Source organism: Caretta caretta, chromosome 1 (assembly GCF_965140235.1).
Source record: "Caretta caretta isolate rCarCar2 chromosome 1, rCarCar1.hap1, whole genome shotgun sequence".
NCBI classification, from domain to species: Eukaryota; Metazoa; Chordata; order Testudines; family Cheloniidae; genus Caretta; species Caretta caretta.
The window spans coordinates 262,834,622-262,840,621 of NC_134206.1; positions in this window are offsets into that span (position 1 = coordinate 262,834,622).

Consider the following 6,000-nt stretch of genomic DNA (forward strand, 5'->3'; position numbering starts at 1 on the left):
CACCCTTATCCCCACCCACCTGAAGTTAAACCTTCCACCCAGACGGGCGGGTGTGGGGGGAGGGCACTCCTCTGAGGAGCTTTGAAGGCTAATACATGTCACCGTTTATAAGCATAACCCTCTGGAGCGAGCTTTTGCAGCTCCAATTCAGGCAAAGCTCCCTATTGACTTCAGTGTGGAGTTTTGCCAGAGGGAGGATTGCAGGATCAACACATCCCCCCAGCCTTGCCCATACACCCAGCCATCAAACAGGGGTGTGTGACATTAGACTCCCAAGTCCAGATGTAGGCACCCAGATAAATGGGCTGCTTGCCAGGAGTTCTGCGCACCCAGTGAAGTGCTGAGTTCAGCAGGAGTTGCTGGGCATTTAACACTTTCAAAAGCCAGGTCCCTTCTTTCGGAGTCTATGTCCGCACTGAGTCACTGGAGTAGAGGCCCTTGTTTCTGAAAATCTTGGCTCTAGTTAATGGGCCAAGGGGGCTGCGCTGGCTCCAGAGGTTAAGCACATGACATGGAGCCATCCACCTCTAAGTGGGTCCAGTCCAGACTCAGGAGGCTGGTGACCAAATGCCCTTTATTGGGCACTCTGCCAACTCTTATATGGTGCCCACCGCTCTGGGCCCAATGCCTTCCAGCAACACATAAAGCAAAGATATTAGCCTCTGGCGCAATGTGGATTCTCCACAGGCCTCTCCCCAGAAGGACAGATGATGGGTGGGGCTCAGTTTTCTCAGACAAATCTTTTCCTAGCGAAGGCCAGGGCTGGACGAGTACCTCCTCCGGCAGAAGGAAGTGGCAGCTCTTGGTTTCTGCGGGAGCGAGATGTGAGGTCCAGTGCGAAATGTCCTGCACAAATGGGCTTCCCCCCAGTGCCGTTCCCTAGGTGCGCCAAGGTAAGGCCAGGCCTCTGAGTGCTGTTCTCAATGGGCAAGTCATGGTATCTGCACCACACGTGGCAAAGGTCTCAGCCCAGAGCAGCCTCTCCCAGCCAGAAAATAAAGGCCTTTGTGCCCCTCTCCTCCCCACAGAGTGCTGAGAATGCAGCGGCATAGCTTCATGCATACCCAAGAATGCGCGGGACTCAGCATCCGCGTGACCAGAGCACCCATGGGCCACAGTGAAATGCACAAATAAATCAGCATGGCGATGGCGATGTATTATGGAGAGTCAGCTGGGTAGCCATCGCCTCTCTCTTCTGACTGGGCAGTTTTGCTCCTTTGTTTATTATTGCCCTGGGAGACGTGCCCCATCCAATCCATGGGCATCCCCATCCAATCCATCCCCATCCAATCCTTGCACCCTGGACTGCATCTCAGGAAAGCTGGATTTGACTCCTCGCTCTGTGACAGCCCTCCCTGGGCAAATCACTTCACTTCTCTGTGCCTAAATCCCCCATCTGCAAAGTGAGGTTAGCACTCTCTTCCTTTTCCCCCCGTGGGTGTTCTCTGTTTACATAGTGAGACCCAGTCTGTGCTATAAGGTTAGGGTGACATAAGCCCCCTTGCGTCGAGCTAGCTGTGTATGTGTCTACACTTAGATTTGCCTCCCACCGATGTAAACGCCCCATTACAGCAATGCTATGACACCACCTCCCTGAGCAGCGTTGAGCCATGGTTGATGTACTGAGGTTAATGCAGCGTGAGGGTAGACCAGAGGGGGGGCAAAGTATGGCCCGCGGGCCACATCCGGCCCGCAGAACCCTTCCCTCTGACCGCCGAGCTCCTGCCGGGGAGCGGGGTCAGGACAGGCTTGCTGAAGAGCCAGCCCAGCTCCCCGCAGGGCAGCACGGTGAGCGGGGCGGAGGCTAGCTCCCATTCTGCTCCCCTCCCTCCCTTGCAGTCACAGTTCCCCCAGCGCCTGGGCAGTGTGGCTGCAGATCTGGCTGGGGGGCACAGCTATAGCGCCGACAGACCTGGTGCTCCAGGGCTGCTCGGTCAAGGAGTAGGGGGAGTTCTGGGGGGGGCGAGGAGCAGGGGGGATTGCAGGGGTGCAGTCAAGGGGCCTGGGCCCTGCTGCCGGGGACAGGGGCAGAGCAAGCCAGGGCCCCTCTCCACCCCAGTATGCTTGGTCCCTGTCCCCAGCAGTCAAGCCCAGCCAGGGAACGAGCCCTGCCCAACTGCCGGGAGAGCTGACAAACGAGCAGGGGAAATGCACAGGGAAAGGACTGAGCCCCCTTTCCCCCAACCCACAGGTAATGTGGGGCGGGGAGAGCAGGGAGGGTTGGATAGGGGGCGGGGGTCCCGGGGGGATGGTCAGGGAGCAGAGAGGAGGGGTGTTTGGATAGGATGTGGGAGTCTTGGGGGGCAGTCAGGGGTGGGGAGCAGGGGGGGTTGGATGGGGGTGGAGGTTCCGGGGGGCTGGATAGGGGCCAGGGCCAGGCCACGCCTCGCTGTTTGGGGAGGCATAGCCTCCCCCAGCCTTCCCTACCCGGCCCTCCATACAATTTCCGTACCCGATGTGGCCCTAGGACCAAAAAGTTTGCCCACCCCTGGTGTAGACGCTGCGTTACCTATGCTGAACCTAACAGTCCTCCAGCAGCTGTCCCACAATGCCCGACAGTGACCGCTCTGGTCACAACTGTGAACTCCACTGCCTGGGGTCACAGAGACTGGAAGCCCCTCCCTCCCACCTGCTTTGAAGCCCTGTGAATTTTTGAAACGCCTTGTCCTGATTGTCCAGCTTGGTGTGCACAGCTAGCCGCTCTCCACTGCTGGGTGTCCCTGCCCAGGTGACCATGCTGGCAACACATCACAGACATGCTCCGGCTTGGAGTAGGCAGGAGATATTGGATCTCCTGGGCCTGTGGGGAGAAGAGGCTGGAGCAGCTGTAGAAACAGGGACATCTCCGAGCAGCTTGCATGGGGGATGCGGGAGAAGGGGTCTGACAGGGACCAGCAGCAGCGCCACGTGAGAGTGAAGGAACTGCGGCAGGCACACCAGACGGCTAGGGAAGCGTATCAGCAGAGCTGCTGCTTTTACAAAGAGCTGCATGCCAGACTTGGTGGACACCCCACAACCACCCCACACACCACCGTGGATACCTCCAAGGAGCCCAAGTCACACACCCCAGCGTGAACAGCAAAGACGAGGAGGAGGTGGAAGAGGACAATGGGGGCCATGCAACCGGCGGGTGGTGATCCAGCTACGTCGCTTGCCAGGCCCTCTTTAAGACTGCACTGCGGGCCAGTCAGTCCCAGTAGTTGAGCATAGATGAGCCCGATGCAGGAGAAGGAGCCCCGTGTAAGTGTGTAAATGTATTTTCCATTGCAGTGATGTTCTGATGGTGCCCCCAACTTAGTAGGACACAGCTATCAACTTTTCAGGCCTTTACTCGTACTAGGAGAGGAAGTGGAACAACTGAGAGAGGTGGCATTAGCTGCTGTTCATTCCCCTATACAGTGAGGTGGGGGCATGCGGAGCAGTTTATGCACACAGGGGTGTCCCTTGAACCCTCCTGAGAGATCTCAATGAAACTTCCGTGGAGCTACTCTGCAGTCCTTCCCGAAGGTTTCTAGGGATGGCAGCCTTATTTCTTCCTCTGCGGTGGGACATGTTCCCACGCCAGTCAGTGATCACTTCGGCAGGCACCATTGCAGAGCACAGACTAGCAGCATACGGGCCCGGGAGGCTTTGGGACGCCTGCAGCAGCTGTGCTCTCTGTGCCTTTGTCACCCTCAGGAGTGAGATATCAGCGAAAACCATGACCACCTGCGGGAAATGGTGCCCGTATTCAGTGCCAGGGCCCTATATTCATATAGTTTCATGCAACGGAGCAGTTCCCTCATTTTCCTCACCCCTGACAGGCCATACTCACCACGGCTGGTGTTGTGAGTGACACCATGCACAAGCACTCAGAAGCAGAACAACAATAAGCACGTCTTCTTTAAAACATCAGGGGGCTGAGGAAAGGGAGTTCTCAATCTTAACTTTCACTTTCCATTGTGACTGTCCTGACAACGGTACCTCTGGGTGTGGGATCTGCAACTGCTACTGTTGCGGCCTTGAGGGGTTCTCCCTCCATGGAACTCCTGAGGCGGAGAAAGAAGAGGCGGAGAAAGAAGAGGACTCAGGATGACGTGTTCACTGAGATCCTGCAAGCTAGTGCTGCGTCAGGCCATGAGCGAAGGGCCTGGAGGGCGAACACTGAAGACAGCTTGGAGAAAGAAAGAGCACACTGGAGAAAGGCCCAGGAGTCCCAGCAGGAAGAGGAGAGGGAGATGTACCAGGACGTAATGGAGCTTCTTCAGCAGCAGATGCTGCAGACTCTTGTAGACCTCCAGGTTCAACAGCATAGGCTCACCTCCCTTTGCAGTCGATGGAAAACTCCATTACAGCTAGGGTTGCCAACGGTCCTCTATTACAAGGGGTGTCCCTTATGTAACCCTTCCGCCAGTTGAAGTCAGCAGCAACAAGGACTGGGCTCAATATCTAGAAATTCATTTTCAACAATGCAACACAGAACTGTCTGGAAGCCCCACCCCGTAACCTGGGACAATCACACATCACCCCTTGGGCGCCTCTAGAGGCAACACTTCCCCTCTCACAAGCACAGAGTCTGAGTTTAGAAAAGACACATAATAAAAAGGGGGAGAGTAACCCAATATTAACTTGGGAAAACGCTGCATGCAGGATTCATAAGCATAAAACCATGAACAAAACCTGCACCGGAGAGCATGTTGGACACTGTCCTTTTGCCTCAGGTTCTTAAGTCCAACAAACAAAAATTCCTTTCACATGCCCCACTTAAAGTGGTTGTCCTTGGTCAGTGAAGACCCAGAGTTCAGAGGTGCATCTGTGCAAGTTCACCTCCCACCCTGGTAGGGGTGAGGGTTACTTGCTCCATCATCCACATACTCATCCCCACCCTTCCTCAACTCCACTGGCGTGTGGTACCCCTGTCCCCTAACTAGCGAGAGCAGTTCAGTTGAGGGTGAACCCCTCAGTCAGGGCATGCTGAGCACAGTTCTGCCCACCCCTTGATTCACACAACAAGGATAATGACCCTTTATTACCCCTGCACCCAATAAGAAAGTGACTTGTGATCCAACCGCCCCATCATGCTTAGCACCTAGGCAGGGTGGGCGTGTCCATGCAAACAAGGTTGGCTCCTGAAGTCTTCCACTAGATATCAGGGGAGAGCTCACTCAAACCCTGCTTACGCTTATTTAAATAGAAAATTGCCTGTCATACGGGATGCCTTTTAGCCCGTATTTCAACGTGTTAAACATATTCTCATTATTCAAAGCCAGTTTTAGTATTACCTCACTTTCCAATTAAATAAAGTTTGTAAAATTAGACAATTTAGAATTGGTCCCATGATTTGCTGAACCAATGTACCTCTAGCACAAAAGGTTCCCAAACTGTGGGGCACGGCCCCACGAGGGGGGGAGGCACAATACAGTTATCAGGGGGGCATGAAGACCTGATGAGGCCACGCTGAAAGGCTGGAGTCAGGAGGGGGGACTCTGTCCAGCAGGGAAAGCAGGCAGGGAAAGTGCACAGGGCTCTGTGCAGGTAGGCTCGGCTGCCAGCACCTGGCTCCCTGCCCACCTCACTTCCCCACTGCTGCAGCAGCCACTAAACCAACAGTTATGCTCCTCTGCTAGGGATGTTGGCAGAGACTCTGTGAGCAGGGAATGGAAGGCTATATCTCAGGAGTGCTGACCCCCATGCCAGACAGGGCCCCTTCCTGGCCCTGGCCCTTCAGTGCAGTTCCAGGGCACACGGCCCCGTCCACTTGCCCTGCTAGATGGCGCCTGTGCAGGGAAAGCAGATGGAGCCTTGCTCAAGAGCTGGAGTCAGCAGGGGGCCCTGTCCAGCAGGAGGCCAGTACTCAGGGGTGCATCTTTCCAGTCCCCTCCCGACCCTGGCCCTGCAGTGCTGCCCTGTTCACGTCCAGAGCTGGGTCCCGGCAGCCAAGACTGCTGCAGGGAATGGAAAGTTTCCTCAACAGCCCCATGATTAGTGCTCCCCACCCTTGTGATATCGGGAGCCCCACTG